Genomic DNA, 24,269 nt, shown 5'->3' on the forward strand with positions numbered 1-24,269 from the left:
GCTTTTCAAAATAGCTTCATAACATCGTATGAAAGCCTTATTAAAAATGTTAGTTATAAAGAATTGAGTAATTGTTCATTTAATTCTCTCTTTTCTATTATTTTAATTCAATACATATGTAAATAATTCTATAGAATTTCTAGGAGGCACCTTATTCAGACTTTTAAAGGTTATATGAAAAACATTGTTAATATGAACTAAATATATCATGTGCCCAAATCATTGAATAATGTAGTCATCATAACTTCTATAAGTATAGTATTCAAAATCAGAGTATAATTGTAGAATGCAATCTACTTTAGAACTCAAAATAAAAAGTTAACTTCATTTTGGAATACAACACGTTGAAAAACTTTAAAAAGAAGATTTATGTCTCACTCAAAAATTTCAAACATGTCTATGAAAACTTCTTTATTCCTTAGTGAAATATTTGTTATCTATGATGCATTTATGGGCTCCTGGAATGTTTACTTACTGATGGATATCCTTGAAATATTTTCATCAGATGAATTTGGCAGCCCCACAAGGATCTGGGGACTTGCTAGTCAAATGTGATCCATGAACCAGTGCTCTTGTCTGTCACTCTTTGTTCCTGGGCTGCAAACATAATCAGAACTTGACCAGAATGTAAGCCAACTATACCAGTAAGCTGACACTTTTTTTTTAAATAGCATAACTTTTCCAACAAAGAAAGCTGTGTGTGAATTTACATTCTGGGACAAGTTCTTTTACCTCCTTAGGGACCAGTAACCATTTACAGACTGGCTATATTGAATGGCACTGCTCTAGTACATTTTTAAGTGCAGACACTCTAGTGTGATGCTGAAAATCTTGGGTTCTGTAGGCAGGCAAACCTGAGTTTGAATCCTGGCCTAGCAACTCCGTAATCAAATGACCTTGAATGAACTGCTCAACATCTTCAATTCAATTTCCTTAACGGGGAAATTGGGGTAGACTTGTCTCATAGATATTGGGGTAAAGATTAAACTAAATATGTAACATGCTTAGCAGAAAATTTAGCACATATTAATAGCTCAGCTCAAAATTTATGTTGTTAGTTGTTACTTCCACATAATTGAGGGAATTATAACTTTGCTTTCTCCCATACATCTGTGACTGACAACCAAAACTTCTTGACATATTCAGACCAGTTAGGATGAAAATTTCCTTGAGTACTGAGCCACAATATTGGCTAAATGACTGAAAGGCTACACACAGCATGGAAATATTCCTCTTTCCTGAAAGGAGGAAATGGATGCCTTTCCCAGAGACAGCAGGCATGCTAGAAAGAACAGGATAGAGGAAAGGGCATAACACTTGATGCCAGAACATCTGGGGACGAACCCTGACCCTAACTTTTAGAGGCTGCTTCACCTTGAGGTAAATACAAATATATACACACATATATACATTGCACAGTGCTTGACACATAGAAGGTGCTCAAAGTATTTTGTTTATTCAGTCTTCGCAAATTGTGGGACAGAGTAGATCAGGTTTTATGCAGAAGTGTATTTCTTATTCTGGAATCCACTGATCCAAATATTTTAGTCAGTATTTGCATTTATATCTTCTTGTTTCCCACTACTGATTTTATTAGCCTTACCAAATCGTTAATAAATGAGGGAATCCCCAAAAGTTCTGACATACCTGAAATACTTTTAGAGTTGCATCAATATTTTGTAAATCATTGACAAATGCACTTAATCCCAATATGACTCACGACCTCTCTATGTAGCTCCTGCCATTTTTGTGGTGTTTACTTAGTTGGCATGGTTTCAAGCAAAGGTGGTAAAAATAAAGTCTGAATGGGACAGCAAGCATTATTTCAGGGTTTCCTCATGTCTGTTTACCCACTCAGCTCATAAACTAGGTTTTGAGTAGACAAGTAAGTAAAGGAAGACCCTCATTATTCTCTTTTCCCCAAACCCAATTTTATGGAAATTTATGAACTAGCAATTTATTATAAAGCCCTGCATAGAACTATACAATAACACCTGTGTTTAGGAGTGTGTTTAAAAGATACATGGAAATGAATAAATTATATCTATTAGTATAGACACATCTCCCCAAAAAGTGTACGGACATAACTTGTGCAAGCTCTTGTTGCACTGTGCACACATGTTGTTCATGCTCTATGATTGCACACACAATCGTGTATGTGCTGATGTTGCTTTGCTGACCCAAATTTATTCGGTTCCTTTTCATGTTTCTTCTTCCAGCTGTAACTGCCTCCTAATTATCTTGTTCTGCCTCCAAGATTATTTCCCTCCAATTTATCCTCCATAAGGCTGTCAGAATGAATTTTCTAAACTGCCAATCTGATCATGTCACTGCCAATTAGAATCCTTCAATGGCTGCCATTGCCCTCAAGATAAAATCTAAACTCCTTAGCAGGATCTAGTCCCTGCCTATTTTCCTGCCTGCAGCTCATATTATTCTCTTGCTTAGTCTAACTAAACTATAGTATTTGCAACTCCTTACCTGGTCCAGGTTCTCCTCAGCACCTCTGCCATGCTCCTCCTTCAGCCAAAATTATCTTCCCTTTTTTCCACATATTACCTGGTGAATTCTCACTTTATAGTTATCTCATACCAGAGGCCTTCCCAACTGTCCTCCTCAAGCTCTCTAAGGGCTCCTGCAGTACCAGCTCTTACCTCTCAGTTAACTTGCAAATCTTATAATGAAATGATCAGTATTCATCTCTAAACCTCCCACTAAATTATAAGATCCCCAAGGAGACGTAGGGTTTTCCACTGTGACTTTCCAATTCCAAAGTCTATTCCAGACCTGGCACATAGCAGGTGTTTAATCGATCATGAATTAAAAAATATTCTAAATGCTGAGCTGAAATTGCACAACTGCATATCTGAAAAGTGCCCAAGCAAAAATGTAAAATATTTTCTCTCTGGAATCCTTCATATTCAGAGCCTAAAATAGCTGATACTTGTTCATCTCCAGTTCCAGGTGATTTCAATGGTGAGGGGGCAGAGTGGACAGACACAGTACTTATCACCAGTTTATTTGCCAGATCTTTACCCTGCGTCTTAGACAGCATTCAGATCAACTTAGTTTCCTGGCTGTATTGTTTTACACAAGGAAATACATACACATCGAGTGTGGGCACAATCCATAAATAGTCTGCATTACTAAACAGCCTTTTACATTAAAAAAAGTTTGTATTCTTTTTCAAAGGTTATAATAATAAAAATAGTTTTCTATTTTTCAGGCACTTAAAGTTATTCACTTAGTTGCATCAGGTTTTTTCAGTGACTCAGATGGGGAGTTTTAGATTTAACTGTTTGCTTAATAGTGTCAGTGTTTCAATGGTCCCAGCTTGACCTGGAAATTAATACCTGGCCTAAGTAGTTAATTGAATAGCAGTTGGCTGCCCCTGCCTCCCCACTCCTGAGGCATCACTAGGGACAAACAGATAGCATTTATTCAAGCTGCCTTATAAAAAGTCTTCACAGCCACAGGCAGATCCCAAACAAATACACAGAAACTACAACTCAGCTGGAGGCTGGACACCAAGGGGAAGGGGCAAGGGCCAGTCCTTTGTGCTATTGGCAGTCACATACCGCAACTCCCGAGGAACGCAGGGTTACGTGATGGCGGAAGTTAGTGGCTGAATAGACACAAGTGCTGGTTAGCCGGTATGTGGCATCTGATTGTGCTCCTAGGAAGGCTGGATCTGAAGGCCTCGTCTATGAATCTGTGGCGTTAAAGATCAGATATTTGGACTACAGGCAATTTTGTGTTAAAGAGTCATGTGAGCATTTTCCAGACGCAGAATGAAGCAAATGGTGTGATTTGTTCTCTCTTCTCACATTTCCCCCCATCTGGGGCAATGCAAGGCTAATTTTGCATTGCATTTCCTGCTCTGTGTCTCAAAGGATCAGGAAAAGCATAGCGTGCATCAGAGATTAAGCTAATTATTTTCTAGACAACACCAGGACAGATCAGCCGAAGTTCTCTGTTTTACATTTTATATCCGAGAATATCCTGCGGATCCCTGCTTCTCAAAATAAATGGCTTTTCCTCCTGGGGCAAATCCTGTTTCCAGTTGACCTGCCTGCCCCCCCTCCTCTTTTCTCTCTAATTACCATGAAAAAAACCTTTCTCCCTGGTACAAACTAAATAAGAAATTTGGCTCCCAAGGAAGTTTGCTTAGAGATTATAGATAAAGAAATGCAAATAGTTATATTTCTCTAAAATGGAAACTTAGGCTTCCCTGGAAAAAGATTTCAGCATTTTGTAGATGAGCCACTTGCTGACTTCTCATTATCATTTAGTCGAAAACAACATCTCTTATGGTAGAGCCAGGAGGAAATCTCTTTAGTTTACCTTTCTTGGCCTCATTTTTAGTGACAAGTGATGTCTTTTAGACGATCAGTATTTGTGAGGCCAGAAGATATTTGTCTTTTAAGGAGAGGTTTAAGTGGTAGGGATTTTTCTGGTCAAGTTCTAGAAAAGCCCTCTTCCCCTAGATCGGCCCCTCCTTAAAGGGGAGAGAGTGGTGCTGCCATGCCAGGTGCTGTCAACCTGGCTTGCTAGACACCGGCTTCCTGAGGAAAAGCAGGGTGAAAATGGCCCTTTTTCTAAAGTTAAAAAAAGATAGGAAATGGGGCTGGCCCTGTGGCCTAGTGGTTAAGTTCAGTGCGCTCCACTGCAGCAGCCTGGATTCGATTCCTGGGCGCAGACCTACATCACTCGTCAGCGGCTGCTATATAAAATGAAGCTCTACTTCAGGATTTACGAAAGTAAAAAACTAATTATGTGGAAAAATGGAGCTGAGATTTGCACAACATGGATGAAGCTGGAGGGCATTATGCTCGATGAAATAAGCCAGACAGAGAAAGACAAATACTGCATGGTATCACTTAAATGTGAAATCTAAAAACAACAAAAAAAAGGTCAAAGTCATAGAAACAGAGAGTAGAAAAGTGGTTGCCAGGGGCTGGGGGTGAGGGAAATAGGGAGAGGCTGGTAAAAGGGTACAAACATTCAGCTGTTGGAGGAAGAAGATCTGACGATCTAATGTATGACATGGTGACTAGAGTTGACAAGACTGAATTGTCTAATTGAAATTGGCTAAGAGAGTAGCACTTAAATGTTCTCATACATACACAAAAAGTAATATGTGAGGTAAAAAAACAATTGGAGAGGAGGACAGAGTGGATTGTGAGAGTATGAATCCCTGGGAAATGGCCAAATTCCTGGGAGAACTTCAGACTTTCAAAGGCTATGAAATGGATGGGTTCAAACCAAGATCTCCAAGAGATACAAGGAACCAGGTGACAACTGGCTTCCAGGTGGAAGGAATAGAAAACTGACTAAGGTCTAGAAGACCCAGGAGGGCGGCGGGATGGAGTTGTAGGCTGGATGGTGGGGGAGGGGCCGTGCTCTGGCCTGCTCCCCTTCTGTCCCCTCCCCAGCCCTCAGGAGGCCACAGATCCATGATCTGGGCCTGGGGTAATAATCTCCAAGTCACTCCCAGAGCTCAGCTGCCTGAGGGCAGCACTGCATTTCACACATGGAGAATCCTGTTCCTGAAAAGCGTTATTGCTACCTAGGAGAGCTTCAGCTCCACTTCCTGGGCGATTGGTACCATCCTTGCCATGCTGCGTGGACTGGGGCTCTTCCTTGTGTTCCTTCCCTACCTCCAGAGTAATCCATCCTTATGACCACCTGGGAAACGGAGAAACACCAGGAAGGTAAGAAACCCTTGGCAGAGACCCACCAGAAGATGATTCTCCCTTCTTTTCTGCTATGATTTCCACTTTTGTGAATCAACTAGAGGGTCTCCCGGGATGGGAAAGAACAGAACATCGTCCTTCTAGGGACAAGCCAGGCCGGGCTGGCAGGGGTTAGAGGGGGCACAGGATTTCCATCCGAAGATCTGGGAGCAGGAGTCCAGGCGTGGTAGAGGGCTCCAGGGCAAAGTCCTCATGGCAGTGAGCAGGGGTCGAGGCCTGGGTACTGAGTTGGATCTGTGTGGGAGGACAGGCCCAGAGCATCGATTCCCCAGCCGCCTCTCCGTGGCAGGTGTCTCGGGCGAGCCTTTGCTGTGTGGGGGCTGATCTGAGGGCAGTGCTGAGCCCCCAGAGCCTCTGAGCAGGGCTGGAGTGGGGGGCTGGAGTGGGGCTCTGGCCTCGGGAAGCAGAGTCCCACCTGAGGAAGCTCAGGAGCACCGGCAGGGCTGAGAATGTGGACGTTTCCTGAGCAGAGAAACAGAGGCGGTAGAAATCCACGGTGGGTCTCACGTAGAAAATCCTTCACGTTCTTCAAAGAAGGAAGACGGAAAATACCCATTTTGTGTTCAGTTTTCCACTTTAAAAATGCGTGCAAGGAAAGCAACACCGCAGGGTCCGGGGGCTCATGGAAAGTCATCTTGCTCGTGGACGCTGAGCGGCCGCAGCTGGTCTGGAGGGGAGGGGGGCGCTGGGTCCCGGCCCCGGAGTTGTTTGCTTTTCCTCACGTGTCTGCGTCAAGCGGAGCCGAGGGGGAGCAGCAGGAGGAGGAAGAAACGTGGAGCTTTGGAAGGGAAGCTGCTGCCGTTCCGCCCTGTGCCCGAGAGCTCGCCTCCCCCTCTCCTGCCCCTGGGCGCCAGCTCCACGGGCTCCGAGGATGCCCGCGGCAGAGCCCGTCCGTCAGGAGACAGAGCCCTCGGGGAGGCTCCCGGGAGGGAGACGAGGACCCGGATCCTTGCCCGAGTCTGTGCTGGGAACCAAGCCCCAAGCCGGCAGGGGCCTGGAAATGGGTGCTGCCTGGCAGGGCGTGTGGGCTGTAGTGGAGGGGGAAGCACCTTGTCAATGACACATCTCAACGCGTCCTGAGCCTTGCTGTCCCCGTCAGGGATCACGTGGCCATGGACACTGATGCCTGGGCTCCAGAGTCTGACCTCCCAACAGTCTCCCCTAAAGGGACGTTGCACGCAGCCTCCTGTAAGACCCCTAAGCCCCTGCTTTCTGCACCGTAACCCAGTCTCCTGATTTCTAGCTTACAGAGACTGGCAGAAAAGACGGAGAGAAGTGCGGGGCCTGATTTCTCTTCAGCAAAGGTAAAGACTCTTCCTCTTCTCTCCTGGGTCCTTCTTCCTCCCAGAGCCTGTGATGTGGTCCCCAGCTGCAGGCAGCTTGGGGCTGAGCTGGGAGGGGGCCCTGGGGACAGGGTGTGGCTCAAGGCCTGGGGTGAGGGACAGCAGGAGAATTTTGTGAAGTGAGGGTGGGGGCCGTGGAGGGCCCTGGGCCTCAAGTGGCCACTCTTACCCGGCCTGCCCCGCCCTCCTGGGCCCATGTGCTCCTGGCCGCAGCCTGTGCCTCCTGTCTCCCGCAGCCACCCGGGGAGGCTCTCTCACAAGGGTGGGTTTCATCAGCTGGCATGTCGAGACTCCCCTGGTGAGGTTGCCAAACGGGGTCTGACGAAGCCCACCAGCCATGCGCAGAGCCTGTGGAAGGTGCAGCTCTCGCCATGTCTCCACTGTTTCCCCGGCTCCTCTGACCAAGCACCCTCTCACTCTGGCCTCCAGCCTGTCAGCAGAACTTCCAGAAGACCGATCTGACTTGACCAGAATCCCACTGGGCACGGTTGCCATGAGTTCAGCTCCAGGTAACTCCTGTTTGGCATCTCCCAACTCAGGCCTCGGCCCTGCAAGCTGTTGCATTTCCTTTCTCCCCTGGTGGAAGATGACCAAGGTCTTGTTCTTCCCCACTTCATCACACTTTGAGTCCCACCAAGGACACCTGTCCTGCAATGCCCCAGTGGCCTCATTCTGGGGCAGCCCTACAAACAGGCAGGGAGAGACGGATAGCCCCTCAGTTGCCAACCCTGATGTCCAGAAGCTGGTGGAGACACTAATCACCAAAGGAGTAGAAAGGAAGGTCTGGGAAAAGGAAGAAAAAGATAATCAATGCACTTAACAGATGCTCGAGGCACACAGTATCACGTCTGGGCTGGGGTTTAGGTGGGGCCTACCCATCTTGACCTTGGAGCCTGGAGATCTTCATGTTTGTGAGGCTCAACCTTTGGCCCTTCCACAGTTCACTTTTCTCTCTCAGCCATCAGTGAATCTGGGGCCCACTGGAAAGCCAACTTTGCCAAGAATTTGGGAAAACCTCCTCAGTCAATTCCAGGAGGGAAACTTAAGAGTTTGATAACAAAAGACAGTTCCCAATCTGGCCGGTCCCCTCCCTGCTTCCTCACCTGCGTGTGAGGAAATCCAGAAGGCCCTGGGAGGGACCCTCCCTGCTGATGGCTATGGGCCCTCAGAGGCCTCTCTGATTGGAGAGGAAGGCAGGCTGCCTTCTCAGACCTTCACACTCAGCCTCATGGGCAGAAGCTGGCAGGGCGGGACTGTCGAGGGGGCCGAGCAAGGCAGTGTAGACTTGAGTCCAGGGTCAGCAATGGCCAGGAGTGAGCCAAGGGAGGAGAGTGGGGATGGGGGCCTCACAAGACTCTTGCCATGGGGTAGCAACACTGGAGGTGAACTCGGGGTCCCAGTCTTCGAGGGCTGAAGAGGCCTGGGAGGTTGTGGAGGCCGAGGAGGCCCCTCTTTGGGAAGTCATGTTGGGATCCAGAGTGCTGGCCAACTCCCAGACCGTCAATGTGCACGTGAGGAGTCCAGGGTCTCCAGGGTCCGGGAAAAGCCCCTGACCACCTGCCATGTCAGTTGCCAAGATCCAAAGGACCTTAAAACCAAGCTTGCTAGGAAGCTCGAGCTGCGAGGGAAGGCTGCGTCTCTGCGGGCATTCTCCTTCAAGACTCTCACCCCCGTGTGCTCCATGCTCCACACATCTTGGCTTCTCGCTGGTCACTGTCCAGTTCCCAGAGGAAACACACCAGTGGAGACACACCAGCTTGCCAGATGCCATATGACCTCCAGTCAAGTGGAGGGAGCAGCCAGCGGCAGCAGAAGCCCAGGGTACCAAAACGTAAGTCCCCACAGAAGAGTCAGAGGCAAATGCTTCCCACAATAGATGAGAGCAAGGAGTATATGAGTCCGGGACCAGGAGAGTCTGAAGAAAGATTTGCCGGACTGAGGGCTTCCAAAGCCATTGGGATGAGCCACCCTCCCCAGGTCAGGGTCATAGGAGACACGCTTGGGAGCAAATCCCTCCAGCTCCTGCCGGAGGAGGAAGAGGTTTGTTCAGACAGCCCATTCCGAAAAAGGATGAGACACTTGCTGCCATGTCTGAAGCCCAACAGAGAAGACAAAGCACCAGAAGATCCCTTCCCAAAGGCAGCCTGCATCAGCCACCGCCCCGAGCCAGGGACCACGGAAGAGCAGACCAGTTAGGGACAGTGGGGCTGTCAAAGGTCAGTCGATGGTAACATCTTTTGGATGGGCCCTGGGAGAGAAATCAGGGCTTCGCCGAGGACTTTGTGCCTCCCAGTTAAAGCAGCGCAAAGAACGACTTCAGGCCGGGGTAGCTGGGCCTTCCTGCCACCTCGGGGTTCCCTCCTCCCCAGCGCAGACAAGAGTGATGACAGATGACAGTCCCCAAGCCACACCCAGGGGCCACAGCTGTCCTAACAAGAGAGTGGACCAGAGACAGGGATGGCAAGTGGACCTTACCCAGGGAGCCGCGGTCCCCAGCCGAACTCTATGAGCTGGTGCCTCAGCCCACCATTACCCGCCATGCTGGATTCAAAAAGGTATCTCCTGTGGTCAACCAGAGGGTGCCTCTCACACCCTTGTAGGAAAAGTTTTCTGCAAAGAACAGTGACGTGGATGCAGAGAAAACCTGTTTTTTTTTGTTACCTCATCCACTGTGTGGTTACGTCTTCTTTTTACACAATTTTCCCAAAATACATGTTTTTTTCTCATGAGAGGTTGTGGCCTCTGTCTGTGCCCTGCTGGGGGGAAGGGAAGGGGTCAGGGTCTGCCCTCGTCACAGTCTGGAGCAGGCACAAGGAGGAGGAAGGCGCTTCTAGCTCTGAGGGTGTGCATGTAGGGAGCACGGAGGCTGCTGAGGGCCTGTCCGCCTCTGCTCCAGAGGAGGGAAGGGCCCTGCTCACCTAACCTGCCTCCCCTTCTGGGGATTGGAGCAGGGGCACGACTGTGTGGGAGTCGGCATCTGATGGTGGTACACTCTGCACCTAGGGTGGGACGTGGGGGAAGGAGGCAACGTGGCACCACAGTTTAACCATTTACCTATTGAAGGATGTTGTTTGGTTTTTACAGATTTTGGCTTTACAGATAAAGCTGCTATAACTTCATGAGCAGGTTTTTGTGTGAGCATAAATTCTTATTTCTCTACAGTCATTGTCAGTGGCAATGAAAAATGAAGGTTTGAAAATGGGCACACCTCCCAGGCTCTTAGAAAGAAATGCAACATGCATTTAGGACTCGAAGAGGTTTAAAGGTTGAAACAGGTGAGAGAGAGTAAACCTAATCCCATAGCATAGATTTGAGCAATTTCCTGAGGAAAAATCCTTTACCTAATGCCCTAGATAGATGCTGACCAGGTGGTCTGGAACTGCACCGTCACGTGTGAGAAAACACTATCGAAATGAATTCCAACAGGGGACCAACAACAGTTAAACTGTCAACGGCTCTTTTCCTCTTCCTCTCCAGAGAACCTTCATTAGAAAGAGATGCACACCTATGGAGCAGGTCACCTGATTGAACCAGATGACCTGGCATCCACTTGAATTAATAAGAAACTGATGGTTGCTGAGGACCCAAATTATTTGTCGGAGAACAGAGAACTTAAGTTTCTCTATTGAATATTAGCACACGATTGCTGGATTAAATGATACCAGAATCACTAGAATTGGAAAGGGAAGCAATATAATGTACAGTGTATTCATTGCCTCCTTTTGCTTCTCCAGATCCTACTGAAATAAGGAATCTTTCTGAGACTTGTCTAAACATCTGAGCAGCAGGCGCTTTCTGTACTATGTCTTCTGTTATTACAGAAATCATCATGTACATCAGGGAAATAATCCAATGTCATATTGCTAAATTTTGAGGGGAGGGGGTCTTTATTTAAAACCAGGGGTTCCTCTCTGCCAAACACATGCTGTTCTAGTTGGATTAGGTTTTCTGGAAGAGTTTTCTTATTGATTTACATCTTAAAACAGATGCCCTCATCATACTTTGTCTGAGGTAGGAGGACAGCCGATTCAGGGAACATGCATGGGGCCTGAGTCACGTCAGTCGCTGCTCTGACAAGCTGGCCATGAGGAGGACCTGACAGGCCCAGAACTCTTGTGTGGGAGAGCCTGAAACCGGACTCTGAGCACAGTCATCGGTCCTACCCTGGGTCCCCATTTGGAGGAATGGCTCCCACTCTGGTCTGCGAATCCCAGGAGGCAGCCACTTCTTTGGATGCAGCTCCAGGCCTGTGGGATGAGCCTACCAGGCAGTCAGGAGAGCTAACCCTTCCTGTGAGCAGCTGCCGGCCCCCAGAGTGGTATTCCTTTTGTTTCTGCTTCCTTAGCAGTGACATGAGGTCCCACGCTGCATCTGAGAAACATTCCAGCAGCTGGCATCCCCGGTAATGCCCTGACTTGAAGCCCCATTTCCTTAAACCCTTCCCTGGAAAAGAGTGACTTCTATGTAGCCACCACTAGAATCTTCAAGGAATCTATTACGGGGTGTCTTTAAAAAGAGGTCTAAGGTCTTCACAACAAATGGACATGGAGGTCTAGAACAAGTACTGAACAAGATTAGGTTTAAAGTCAGTGAAATAAAAGAAAGCCAAATTAGGATTGTCAAGCATATGATGCAGCAGGAAAATAAGTCATTTAAGATATTGAATTGCACCTACTTTTGTTCATTGACTAAGGTGATCATTGGATTTTTCTTCTTCATTCTGCAAATGTGATACACAATAATGATTAATTTTTTTGAATGTGAAAACGACCTTGCCTTCATGAACTAACTCTCTTAAATGTTTTTGTGTCTATTTGCATTTACCCAAGAATTTGCATTTCTTTGTCTGTAGCACTGGTGGATTTCTCTCATCCTCCTTCACTGCTTCCAACTTACTGGAATTTACAACACACTGCAATGCAGACATCAGCATTGCGCTTCCCAGCAGAGAATGTTGGGACCAAAGAAATGGGCAAACTGATGGAGGTCATGGCATAGCTGTTAACAAGACCGGAAACCTTACTTTCAAGAAAAGCCACAATCTCCTGCATGAACATAGAAGCACAACTCATCAACAAATCCTAAGCAAAATATAGCACAGTGAAGATGAGAAGATTTGTGATACTAAACTGAATACATACATTGTGTTCAGATCCAATAACAACTTGTATCGTTTGCAGTTCATAAATGAGGAAAAATAGTAGGATAGTTCTTAAAATGGTACTTTATTATAAGGATGAAGGCTAAAAATTTCTATTTGGTGGCCTATTAATATGTGATGGTTATTTTTAGTTTTCCCTCCCTTCCTCCTTAGTCTTGTATTGCTAACTAGGCATATTTGAGTGCCCAAATTCTACTTATTGGCTTATTGGAAGGCCATCCTTATGATGTAAGGACAATCAGGTCAGTTATATATTATTTCTGCCACACTTGAAATATTCAACTATTCAATGGTCAGTATTTTAAGTGGAACCATGCCTGACCCTTCATAAGTGCTATATAAGTCTTTTTAAACACAAAGTAAATAAAACAACTTCCCAGTACGCCCAGTGCCTTTCTTGATATGCTTCTAGGTGTCTCTTAATTCATCTCTACTTGATTTGATGATTGGAGACAATAAAGTAGCTGACTTGAATTTCAGCCCCAGCTCCAGAAAAAAGGATTTGTTTGACTTGTGATGAATAAAGTTGTTTTTTCTGTTGATAATGACATTAAAGACCATTGTGGTGACTGCTAAGAGAGTTCACTCTACAGCAAATTATTCTCTGATCAAACATATTCATAAATTGGAAGTACATTTATCAGCTTAAGTTAATAAGAACAACTTACACAATACCTCTTTTGGTATAACTAAGATGATCTTTTTATCAAGTAAAAGATTATCTTTCCATAGGTGTGTGTATGTATAATTGTGTAATAACTATGAAATTGGAGATCTAAGCACTCGTGTGTACCAAAGGGTTCACAGAATCAGTAATTTGTAGTCAGGAAATGATGGCTCTGTTCTTCTGCTGGATTTCTAGATGATGAAGTCCGGTGGAGGAGCCACGCATAGTGATGGCTCCTTTCTTGCCCACTGACTCCATGCTCCCGGCACGCTCTCATCAGCCCACATGATCCCACTTACCTTCCTTCCACAGAAATTAGGACAGGACGATGGGCAGCGGGTTCATAAAGACTGACAACCAAAATGTACTATGAACTGTAACTCAAGGTCTCTCATGAGACAGACACATATTTACTCTGAGAAGGCTGAGCTACCGATGGTGTGTGAATTTCTTGTGCACGCAATGTGAGGGTTATTTGTAGGAACTTAAACACATAATGTGAAATGTCTGTGTGGGTATATTTTTTTATTTTATATACTTGAGGCTGATCAAAGAACACAAGAAAAAAAAGCTGCACTGCCCAATAGAAATTCCCTCTCCTTCTCTGAGGCTGTTTTTCTTTTTCTCCTTCCCCGCAATGGAAATATGTGAGACAGCAAAGCTTTGACTCAAGCCTATACCAGAGCCCAGGAAAATATCCAAGACCCTAGAGATGCCCAAGGACCAGGGGCTTGTTAAATGCAGCAAGGAGCGTCTTCCTGGCACCATGAGGATTAGCAATGAATTACAGTAAAATCTGGAGTGACAAGAGAGAAGAAGCCAAAAGGCACCCAGGTCTGCCCACCCAGGATGAGATGCAGAGCTCTCCCAAAGAGGGTGTCACAGCCTGTAACAGCCCCCAGGGAGCTCTGATGGGCCCAGCAGTGTGGGAAAGTGTCCATTTCATCTGCAGCACCAATGGGGGAGGGGCTGACCCAGAGAAGATGCACTGTCTTTGTAGTGGACACACAGGATGAGCAGTTGCATGGACAGCAGTTAAGATCTGTGTCAGCAGAGTCAAGTCTGTGATGGAGACGTGTATTGATGAAAACACACACACAGAAAACCAGTGTCTCAGGGAACCCCACCAGAACCACGCGGTCCTCTTGGTTCTCCAGAAAAGGGAGCACAGGTTTAGAAGAGGCACAGGTCCTCAAAGAAATCTTTTACCTAACTGTGGAGCTAATGTGGCCTGCTCTCTCTGCTCTCTAGTTCCTGTTCTCTCACACAGAGCTCACCTCCTGGCATAGCAGCTGCCTGGTGGGAGTCAGTGTTAGAAAAATGCAGTCTTTCCCTCCTGAGTAGGGAAAACCTCAGTTCTCCACCTCCTGTGTGTTTCTCCTTTACTTTTACACAGAATACTTCCTTCTGACATGGTCACCAAATGTGTGGGGTGTTTTCCCCACACCAAGCAATTCTGCACGACACTAGCTGGGTGTCCTACAGTTTAACTCGATTCTGGCACTATAGTGTCAGATCCCACAGGTTAAGGGCTCAGTCTCACAAGACTGCTCCCACCCCACTTCAGATGCAAATCACAAATAGTAGGTTACCCACAACTTCTGTCTGACTTCGTTACAAACCAGAGGTTCCCACGACCACTCCTCGGGTTCCATTAATTTGCTAGAGCAGCTCAACAGAATTCAGGGAAACACTTACTTACATTTACCAGTTTATTAAAGGATGTGATAAAGGATACAGAAGAACATCCAGATGAAGAGTTTCAAAGGGCCAGGTCTGGGATGGTCCCAAGCACAGAAGCTTCTGTCTCCCATGATGTTGGGGTGTGTCATGCTCCTGTAACGTGGATGTTGTCACCCACCTGGAAGCTCCCTGACCTCTGTACTTTTGAGATTTTATGGAGGCTTCCTTATGTAGGCATGTTCAATATTAACCTCATTTTCAGCCCTTTTCCCTTGTCAAGAGAATAGGGGTGGGCCTAAAAGTTCCAAGCTTCTACTCATGTCTTTGTCTTGTTCTCATACACACAAGAGTATATATGTGAAGTGAAAAAACAACTGGAGTTGAGGACAGAGGAGACTATGAGAGTATAAATCCCTGGGAAATAGCCCAAATTCCGGGGAGAACTTTAGACTTTCAGAGGCTATGAAATTAGTGGGTTCAAACCAAGATCTCCATGAGATACAAGGAACCAGGTCACACCAGGCTTCCAGGTGGAAGGAATAGAAAATGGACTAAAGCCCAGAAGGTCCCGGAGGGTGGAGGAATGGAGTTGTAGGCTGGATGGTGGGGGAGGGGCCGTGCTCCGGCCAGCTCCCCTTCTGTCCCCTCCAGAGCCCTCAGGAGCCCACAGATCCATGATGGGGGCCTAGGGTAATAATCTCCAAGCCATTCCCAGAGCTCAGTTGCCTGAGGGCAGCACTGTATTTCACACATGGACAATCGTGTTTCTGAAAAAGCATTATTGCTACCTAGGAGATCTTCAGCTCCACTTCCTGGGCGATTGGTACCATTCTCGCCTTCCTGCGTGGACTGGGGCTCTTCCTTGTGTTCCTTCCCTACCTCCAGAGTAATCCATGCTTATGACCACCTGGGAAACCGAGAAACACCAGGAAGGTAAGAAACCCTTGGCCGAGACCCACCAGAAGATGATTCTCTCTTCTTTTTCTACTATGATTTCCACTTTTGTGAATCAACTAGAGGGTCTCCCGGGATGGGAAAGAACAGAACATCGTCCTTCTAGGGACAAGCCAGGCCGGGCAGGCAGGGGTTAGAGGGGACACAAGGATTTCCATCCGAAGATCTGGGAGCAGGAGTCCAGGCGTCGTAGAGGGCTCCAGGGCAAAGTCCCCATGGCAGTGAGCAGCGGGCGAGGCCTGGATACTGAGTTGGATCTGTGTGGGAGGACAGGCCCAGAGCACCGATGCCCCAGCCGCCTTCCCACGCCAGGTGTCTCGGGCGAGCCTTTGCTGTGTCGGGGCTGATCTGAGGGCAGTGCTGAGCCCCCAGAGCCTCTGAGCAGGGCTGGAGTGGGGGGCTGGAGTGGGGGCTGGAGTGCGGCTCTGGCCTCGGGAAGCAGAGTCCCACCTGAGGAAGCTCAGGAGCACCGGCAGGGCTGAGAATGTGGACGTTTCCTGAGCAGAGAAACAGAGGCGGGAGAAATCCACGGTGGGTCTCACATAGAAAATCCTTCACGTTCTTCAAAGAAGGAAGACGGAAAAAACCCATTTTGTGTTCAGTTTTCCACTTTAAAAATGCGTGCAAGGAAAGCAACACCGCAGGGTCCGGGGGCTCATGGAAAGTCATCTTGCTCGTGGACGCTGAGCGGCCGCAGCTGGTCTGGAGGAGAGGGGGCGCTGGGTCCCGGCCCCGGAGTTGTTTGCTTTTCCTCACGTGTCTGCGTCAAGCGGAGCCGAGGGGGAGCAGCAGGAGGAGGAAGAAACGTGGAGCTTTGGAAGGGAAGCTGCTGCCGTTCCGCCCTGTGCCCGAGAGCTCGCCTCCCCCTCTCCTGCCCCTGGGCGCCAGCTCCACGGGCTCCGAGGATGCCCGCGGCAGAGCCCGTCCGTCAGGAGACAGAGCCCTCGGGGAGGCTCCCGGGAGGGAGACGAGGACCCGGATCCTTGCCCGAGTCTGTGCTGGGAACCAAGCCCCAAGCCGGCAGGGGCCTGGAAATGGGTGCTGCCTGGCAGGGCGTGTGGGCTGTAGTGGAGGGGGAAGCACCTTGTCAATGACAAATCTCAACGCGTCCTGAGCCTTGCTGTCCCTGTCAGGGACACTGATGCCTGGGCTCCAGAGTCTGACCTCCCAACAGTCTCCCCTAAAGGGACATTGCACGCAGCCTCCTGTAAGACCCCTAGGCCCCTGCCTTCAGCACTGTGACCCAGTCTCCTGATTTCCTGCTTACAGAGATTGGTGGAAAAGACGGGGAGAAGTGCGGGGCCTGGTTTCTCTTGGGCAAAGGTAAAGACTCTTCCCCTTCTCTCCTGGGTCCTCCTTCCCTCCAGAGCCTGTGATGTGGTCCCCAGCTGCAGGCAGCTTGGGGCTGAGCTGGGAGGGGGCCCTGGGGACAGGGTGTGGCTCAAGGCCTGGGGTGAGGGACAGCAGCAGAATTTTGTGAACTGAGGGTGGGGGCCATGGAGGGCCTTGGACCTCAAGTGGCCACTCTTGCCCAGCCTGCCCCGCTCTCCTGGGCCCATCTGCTCCTGGCTGCAGCCTGTGCCTCCTGTCTCCCACAGCCCCCCGGGGAGGCTCTCTCACAAGGGTGGGTTTCATCGGCTGTCATGTGGAGACTCCCCTGGTGAGATTGCCAAACAGCATCCAACAGAGCCCACCAGCCATGCGCAGAGCCTGTGGAAGATGCAGCTCTCGCCATGTCTCCACTGTTTCCCCGGCTCCTCTGGCCGAGCACCCTCCACCTCTACTAGGGTCCACTTTTCCCCCCTCAAGCACCTGTGAATCTGGGGCCCGCTCGAGAGCCAACTTTCCCACATCCTTGGGAAAACCTCTTTTGCCCTCTCTGGGAGAGAAACTTAAGAGTTTGATAACAAGAGTCAGTTCCCACCCTGGCCCGTCCCCTCCCTGCTCCCTCACCAGCGTGTGAGGAAATCCAGAAGGCCCTGGGAGGGACCCTCCCTGGTGGTGGCCGTGGTGCTCAGAGGCCCCTCACTGCACAGGAGGGACAGGAGGGCAGGCTGCCTTCTCAGACCTTCACACTCAGCCTGACTGGCAGAAGCTGGCAGGGCGGGACTGTCGAGGGGGCCGAGCAAGGCAGCGTAGACTTGAGTCCAGGGTCGGCAATAGCCAGGAGTGAGCCACGGGAGGAGAGTGGGGGTGAAGACCCCTGCCATGGGGTAGCAACACTGGAGGTGAACTTGGGGTCCCAGTCTTCGAGGGCTGAAGAGGCCTGGGAGGTTGTGGAGGCCGAGGAGGCCCCTCTTTGGGAAGTCATGTTGAGACCCAGAGTGCTGGCCAACTCCCAGACCGTTCACGTGCATGTGAGGAGTCCAGAGTCTCCAGGGTCCAGGAAAAGCCCCTGACCACCTATAAATTCAGTTGCCCAAGATCCAAAGGCACTGTGCCTTGGAAAAAAGCTTACTAGGAAAGTTGAGCTGCGAGGGAAGGCAGCGTCAGAGACGCAGCCTCAAGGCTGTGCTGCCATTACACTCCTTCAAGACTCTCACCCCCGTGTGCTCCATGCTCCACACATCTTGGCTTCTCGCTGGTCACTGTCCAGTTCCCAGAGGGAACACACCAGTGGAGACACACCAGCTTGCCAGATGCCATATGACCTCCAATCAAGTGGAGGGAGCAGCCAGCGGCAGCAGAAGCCCAGGGTACCAAAACGTAAGTCCCCACAGAAGAGTCAGAGGCAAATGCTTCCCACAATAGATGAGAGCAAGGAGTATATGAGTCCGGGACCAGGAGAGTCTGAAGAAAGATTTGCCGGACTGAGGGCTTCCCAAGCCATTGGGATGAGCCACCCTCCCCAGGTCAGGGTAATAGGAGAAACGCTTGGGAACAAATCCCTCCAGCTCCTGCCGGAGAAGAAACAGGTTTTTTCAGACAGGCGACTCCGAAAAAGGATGAGACACTTGCTGCCATGTCTGAAGCCCCATAGAGAAGACAAAGCACCAGAAGATCCCTTCCCAAAGGCAGCCTGCGTCAGCCACCACCGGAGCCAGGGACCGGAGAAGAGCAGACCAGTTAGGGACAGTGGGGCTGTCAAAGGTCAGTCGATGGTGACATCTTTTGGAAGGGCCCTGGGAGAGAAATCGGGGCTTTGCTGAGGACTTCGTGCCTCCCAGTAGAAGCAGCACAAAGAACGACTGCAGGCCGGGGTAGCTGGGCCTTCCTGACACCATGGGGTTCCCTCCTCCCCAGTGCAGACAAGAGTGATGACCGATGACAGTCCCCAAGCCACCCCCAGGGGCCACAGCTGTCCTAACAAGAAAGAGTGGACCAGAGATGGGGATGGCAAGTGGACTTTGCCACCCAGGGAGCTGCCGTCCCCAGCCAAAGCCTGCCAGCATGGGCCAGGGGTGACAGGTGCCTCAGCCCACCATTACCCGCCATGCTGGATTCAAAAGGTGTCTCCTGTGGTCCACCAGAGGGTGCCTTTCACACCTTTCCTCGTCGGAAAAGTTTTCTGCAAAAAACAGTGACGTAGACACAGAGGAAACCTGTTTTTTCTCGTTAGCCCATCCTCTGTGACTAAGGGCATCTTCCTACCACAATTTTCCCAAAATACATGTTTTTTTCTCATGACAGGTTGTGACCTCTGTCTGTGCCCTGCTGAGGGGAAGGGAAGGGGTCAGGGTCTGCCCTTGTCACAGTCTGGAGCAGGCGCGAGGAGGAGGAAGATGCTCCCAGCTCTGAGGGTGTGCATGTGGGGAGCACGGAGGCTGCTGAGGGCCTGTCCACCTCTGCTCCAGAGGAGGGAAGGGCCCTGCTCACCTGCATCTGCCTCCCCTTCTGGGGATTGGAGCAGGGGCACGACTGTGTGGGGGTCACCATCTGATAGTGGGACACTCTGCACCTAGGGTGGGACGTGGGGGAAGGAGGCAATGTGGCACCACAGTTTAACCATTTACCTATTGAAGGACGTTGTTTGGTTTTTACAGATTTTAGCTTTACAGATAAAGCTGCTATGAACTTCATGAGCAGGTTTTTGTGTGAGCATAAATTCTTATTTCTCTACAGTCATTGTCAGTGGCAATGAAAAATGAAGGTTTGAAAATGGGCACACCTCCCAGGCTCTTAGAAAGAAATACAACATGCATTTAGGACTCGAAGAGGTTTAAAGGTTGAAACAGGTGAGAGAGAGTAAACCTAATCCCGTAGCATAGATTTGAGCAATTTCCTGAGGAAAAATCCTTTACCTAATGCCCTAGATAGATGCTGACCAAGTGGTCTGGAACTACACCGTCACATGTGAGAAAACACTATCGAAATGAATTCCGACAGGGGACCAATGACAGTTAAACTGTCAACGGCTCTTTTCCTCTTCCTCTCCAGAGAACCTTCATTAGAAAGAGATGCACCCCTATGGAGCAGGTCACCTGAATGAACCAGATGACCTGGCATCCACTTGAATTAATAAGAAACTGATGGTTGCTGAGGACCCAAATTATTTGTCAGAGAACAGAGAACTTAAGTTTCTCTATTGAATATTAGCACACGATTGCTGGATTAAATGATACCAGAATCACTAGAATTGGAAAGGAAAGCCATAAAATGTGCCATGTATTCATGGTCTTCCTATTCCTTCTCCAGATCCTACTGAAATAAGGAATATTCAATAGAAGAGAAAAGAGAGTCTGAACCTTTTCTTAATATCTGAGCAGCAGGCGCTCCCTGTACTTATGTCTTCTGTTATTACAGAGATAGAAATCATCATACATGTTAGGGAAATAATCCAATGTCTTATTGCTAAATTTGAGGGGGAGGGGGTCTTTATTTAGTGCCAGGGGTTCCTCTCTACTTTACTCATTGTTCTAGTTGGATAGGTTTTCTGGAAGAGTATTCTTCTGGATTTACATTTTAAAACAGATGCCCTCATCATACTTTCTCTGATGTAGGAGGCCAGCAGATTCAGGGAACATGAACCAAACTCTCTTAAAGGCTTGTGTGTCCGTTTGCATTTCCCCAAGAATTGTCATTTCTTTGTCTGTAGCACTGGTGGATTTCTCTCATCCCCTTTCACTCCTTCCACCTTGCTGGAATTGACCACACATTACAATGCAGACATCAGCATTGCACTTCCCAGCAGAGAATGCTGGGACCAAAGAAATGGGCAAACTGGAAGACTGTGGTGGAGGTCATGGCATAGCTGTTAATGAGACCAGGAACCTTACTTTTCAAGAAAAGCCACAACCTCCTCCATGAACATAGAAGCACAACTCATCAACAAATCCCAAGCAAAGTATAGCACAGTGAAGATGAGAACATTTGTGATACTGAAGTGAACACATATGTTGTGTTCAGATCCAATGACAATCCGTACCATTTGCAGTTCATAAATGAGGAAAAGCAGTAGGATATTTCTGAACATGGTTCTTTATTATAAGGATGAAGGCTAAAAATTTCTATTTGGTGGCCTATTAATAAATAAGTAATGGTTCTTTCAGTTTTCTGTTATTTCCTCCTTAGTCCTATGTTGCTATGCTAGGCATATTTGAGTGCCCAATACCTACTTATCGGCTTATTGGAAGGCCATCCTTATGATATAAGGACAATCAGGTCAAAACTGTGTTGAGCTGTGTGGTGTCAAGAACACAGGACTGAGAGTCAAGGGACTGTGTGGTAGGCATACCTCTGCCACAAACTAGACATATGACCATGGGCAAGGAAGTCACCTGGCTCAAACCCTACCTAGGCCTTGCCTGGGAGAGGTATGCCTGAGCCCACGGAATCTCAAAGTTCCTCCATGTTGCTTAAACCTGTCCAAAATAGTTCCTGCTCTCCAAAAATTTGCTATCCAGGAGAAAAGTCAGACAAACATATCCATAGACAATTCTGCTACCAAGCAAATGCTAAAAGTGGTTTAATAGAAGTGGAGTGATGCAGGTGGAGAAATTGACTTTGCAGGGTTCTCTGAAATTCTCTTAAGGGAGGCTTTTACGGAATGGACTTTGAGTCATGGTTAAGATGTTACAGAATTGTTAGGAAGGTGCAGAGGGAAAGAAAACCTTGATCAGAACAGCAAAGTAGGGTTGAAATGCATAGCATCTTCAGAAGTGGTGAGTGCACAAACTGTATTGGTGAGAAGTGATACACTGGAAAGGTGCTGGTAAGAATGCCTGGACAGATGCAGAGACATGAGTTGACCCATTGCTCACAGTAATTCATGTTCAGACATGTTTGCAACGCTCCTTTTTGTATCAGATCTTACGGATATATATTATTTCCACCAAACTTGAACTATAAACTATTCAATGGTCAGTATTTTAAGTGGAACCATGCTTGACACTTCCTAAGTGCTATATAAGCATTTTTAAATGTAAAGTAAATAAAATAACTTCCCAGTATGCCCGCTCCCTTTCTTGATATGCATCTAGGTGTCTCTATATTTGTTCCTACATCATTTGATGATTGGAGGCAATAAAGTAGCTGACTTGAATTTCAGCCCCAGCTCCAGAAATAAGTATTTATTTGACTTGTGAAGAATAAAGTTGTTTTTTCTGTTGAGAAAGACATTAAAGACCATTGTGGTAACTGCTAAGAGAGTTCACTCTGCAGCAAACTATTCTCTGATCAAACATATTCATAAACTGGAAGTATATTTATCAGCTTAAGGTAAAAATAACAATTTACACAATCTCTCTTTTGGTATAACTATGATGATCTTTTTACCAAGTAAAAGATTATCTTTCCATAGGTGTGTGTATGTATAATTGTGTAATAACTATGAAATTGGAGATCTAAGCACTCATGTGTACCAAAGAGTTCATAGAATCAATGATTTATAGTCAGGAAATGATGGCTCTGTTCTTCTGCTGGATTTCTAGATGATGAAGTCCGAAGGAGGAGCCACGCACAGTGATGGCTCCTTTCTTGCCCACTGACTCCATGCTCCCAGCACTCTCCCATCAGCCCACATGATCCCACTTACCTTCCTTCCACAGAAATTGGGAAGGAAGGATGGGCAGTGGGTTCATAACAGCTGACAACCAAAATGTACTATGAACTGTAACTCAAGGTCTCTCATGAGACAGACACACATTTACTCTGAGAAGGCTCTGCTACTGAGGTTCTGTGAATTTCTTGTGTATGCAATGTGAGGGTTATTTGCCGGAACTTCAACTTCATAATGTGAAATGTCTGTGTTGCTATATTTGTTTATTTTATATACTTGAGGCTGATCAAAGAACACAAGAAAAAAAAGCTGCACTGCCCAATAGAATTTCCCTCTCCTTTTCTGAGGCTGTTTTTCATTTTCTCCTTCCCCACAATGGAAATATGTGAGACAGCAAAGCTTTGACTCAAGCCTATACCAGAGCCCAGGAAAATTTCCAAGACCCTTGAGATGCCCGGGGACCAGGGGCTTGTTAAATGTAGCAAGAAGCGTCTTCCTGGCACCATGAGGATTAGCAATGAATTACAGTAAAATCTGGAGTGACAAGAGAGAAGAAGCCAAAAGGCACCCAGGTCTGCCCACCCAGGATGAGATGCAGAGCTCTCCCAAAGAGGGTGTCACAGCCTGTAACAGCCCCCAGGGAGCTCTGATGGGCCCAGCAGTGTGGGAAAGTGTCCATTTCATCTGCAGCACCAGCGGGGGAGGGGCTGACCCAGGGAAGATGCACTGTCTTTGTAGTGGACACACAGGATGAGCAGTTGCATGGACAGCAGTTAAGATCTGTGTCAGCAGAGTCAAGTCTGTGATGGAGACGCGTATTGATGAAAACACACACACAGAAAACCAGTGTCTCAGGGAACCCCACCAGAACCACATGGTCCTCTTGGTTCTCCAGAAAAGGGAGCGCAGGTTTAGAAGAGGCATGGGTCCTCAAAGAAATCTTTTACCTAACTGTGGAGCTAATGTGGCCAGCTCTCTCTGCTCTCTAGTTCCTGTTCTCTCACACAGATCTCACCTCCCGGCATGGCAGCTGCCTGGTGGGAGTTTGTGTTAGAAAAACGCGGTCTTTCCCTCCTGAGTAGGGAAAACCTCAGTTCTCCACCTCCTGTGTGTTTCTCCTTTACTTTTACACAGAACACTTTACTTCTGACATGGTCACCAAATGTGGGTTTTTTCCCCACACCAAGCAATTCTGCAAGACACTAGCTGGGTGTCCTACAGATTAACTCGATTCTGGCACTATAGTGTCAGATCCCACACGTTCAGGGCTAGTCTCACAAGACTGCTCCCACCCCACTTCAGATGCAAATCACAAATAGTAGGTCCCCAGGTCACCCACAACTTCCATCTGACTTCGCTGCAAATCAGAGATTCCCACGACACACTCCTCAGGTTCTATTAATTTGCTATAGTGGCTCACAGAATTCAGGGAAACACTTACATTTACCAGTTTATTAAAGGATGTGGTAAAGGATACAGATAAACCTCCAGATGAAGACATACATAGGGCCAGGTCTGGGAGAGTCCCAAACACAGGCGCTTCTGTTTCCCATGGTGTTGGGGTACGCCACCCTCCTGGAACATGGTTGTGTTTACCCACGTGGAAGTTCCCTGAACCCTGTACTTTTGAGATTTTGTGGAGGCTTCCTTATGTAGGCATGATCAATATTAACTCTATTTTCAGCCCTTCTCAAGAGAATGTGGGGGGTGGGACTAAATATTCCAAGCTTCTACTCAGTCTAGTCTTAGTCTTTCTGGAGAGTGAAGA

The 24,269-nt window shown here is 47.8% G+C and overlaps 1 long non-coding RNA gene across 3 annotated transcripts in view; it reads left to right on the top strand.

Moving 5' to 3' along the window:
- The window catches only part of LOC131419165 (uncharacterized), a 51,940-nt gene extending 46,089 nt beyond the window's left edge, over positions 1 to 5,851 (top strand). For all 3 annotated transcript variants that reach the window (XR_009223161.1, XR_009223158.1, XR_009223160.1), the window contains one exon: positions 5,574 to 5,851. This is a non-coding gene — a long non-coding RNA (uncharacterized LOC131419165). The remainder of the gene's footprint in view (positions 1 to 5,573) is intronic.
- The last annotated feature ends 18,418 nt before the right edge of the window (positions 5,852 to 24,269 follow it).

Source organism: Diceros bicornis, chromosome 20 (assembly GCF_020826845.1).
Source record: "Diceros bicornis minor isolate mBicDic1 chromosome 20, mDicBic1.mat.cur, whole genome shotgun sequence".
Classification (NCBI taxonomy): Eukaryota; Metazoa; Chordata; class Mammalia; order Perissodactyla; family Rhinocerotidae; genus Diceros; species Diceros bicornis.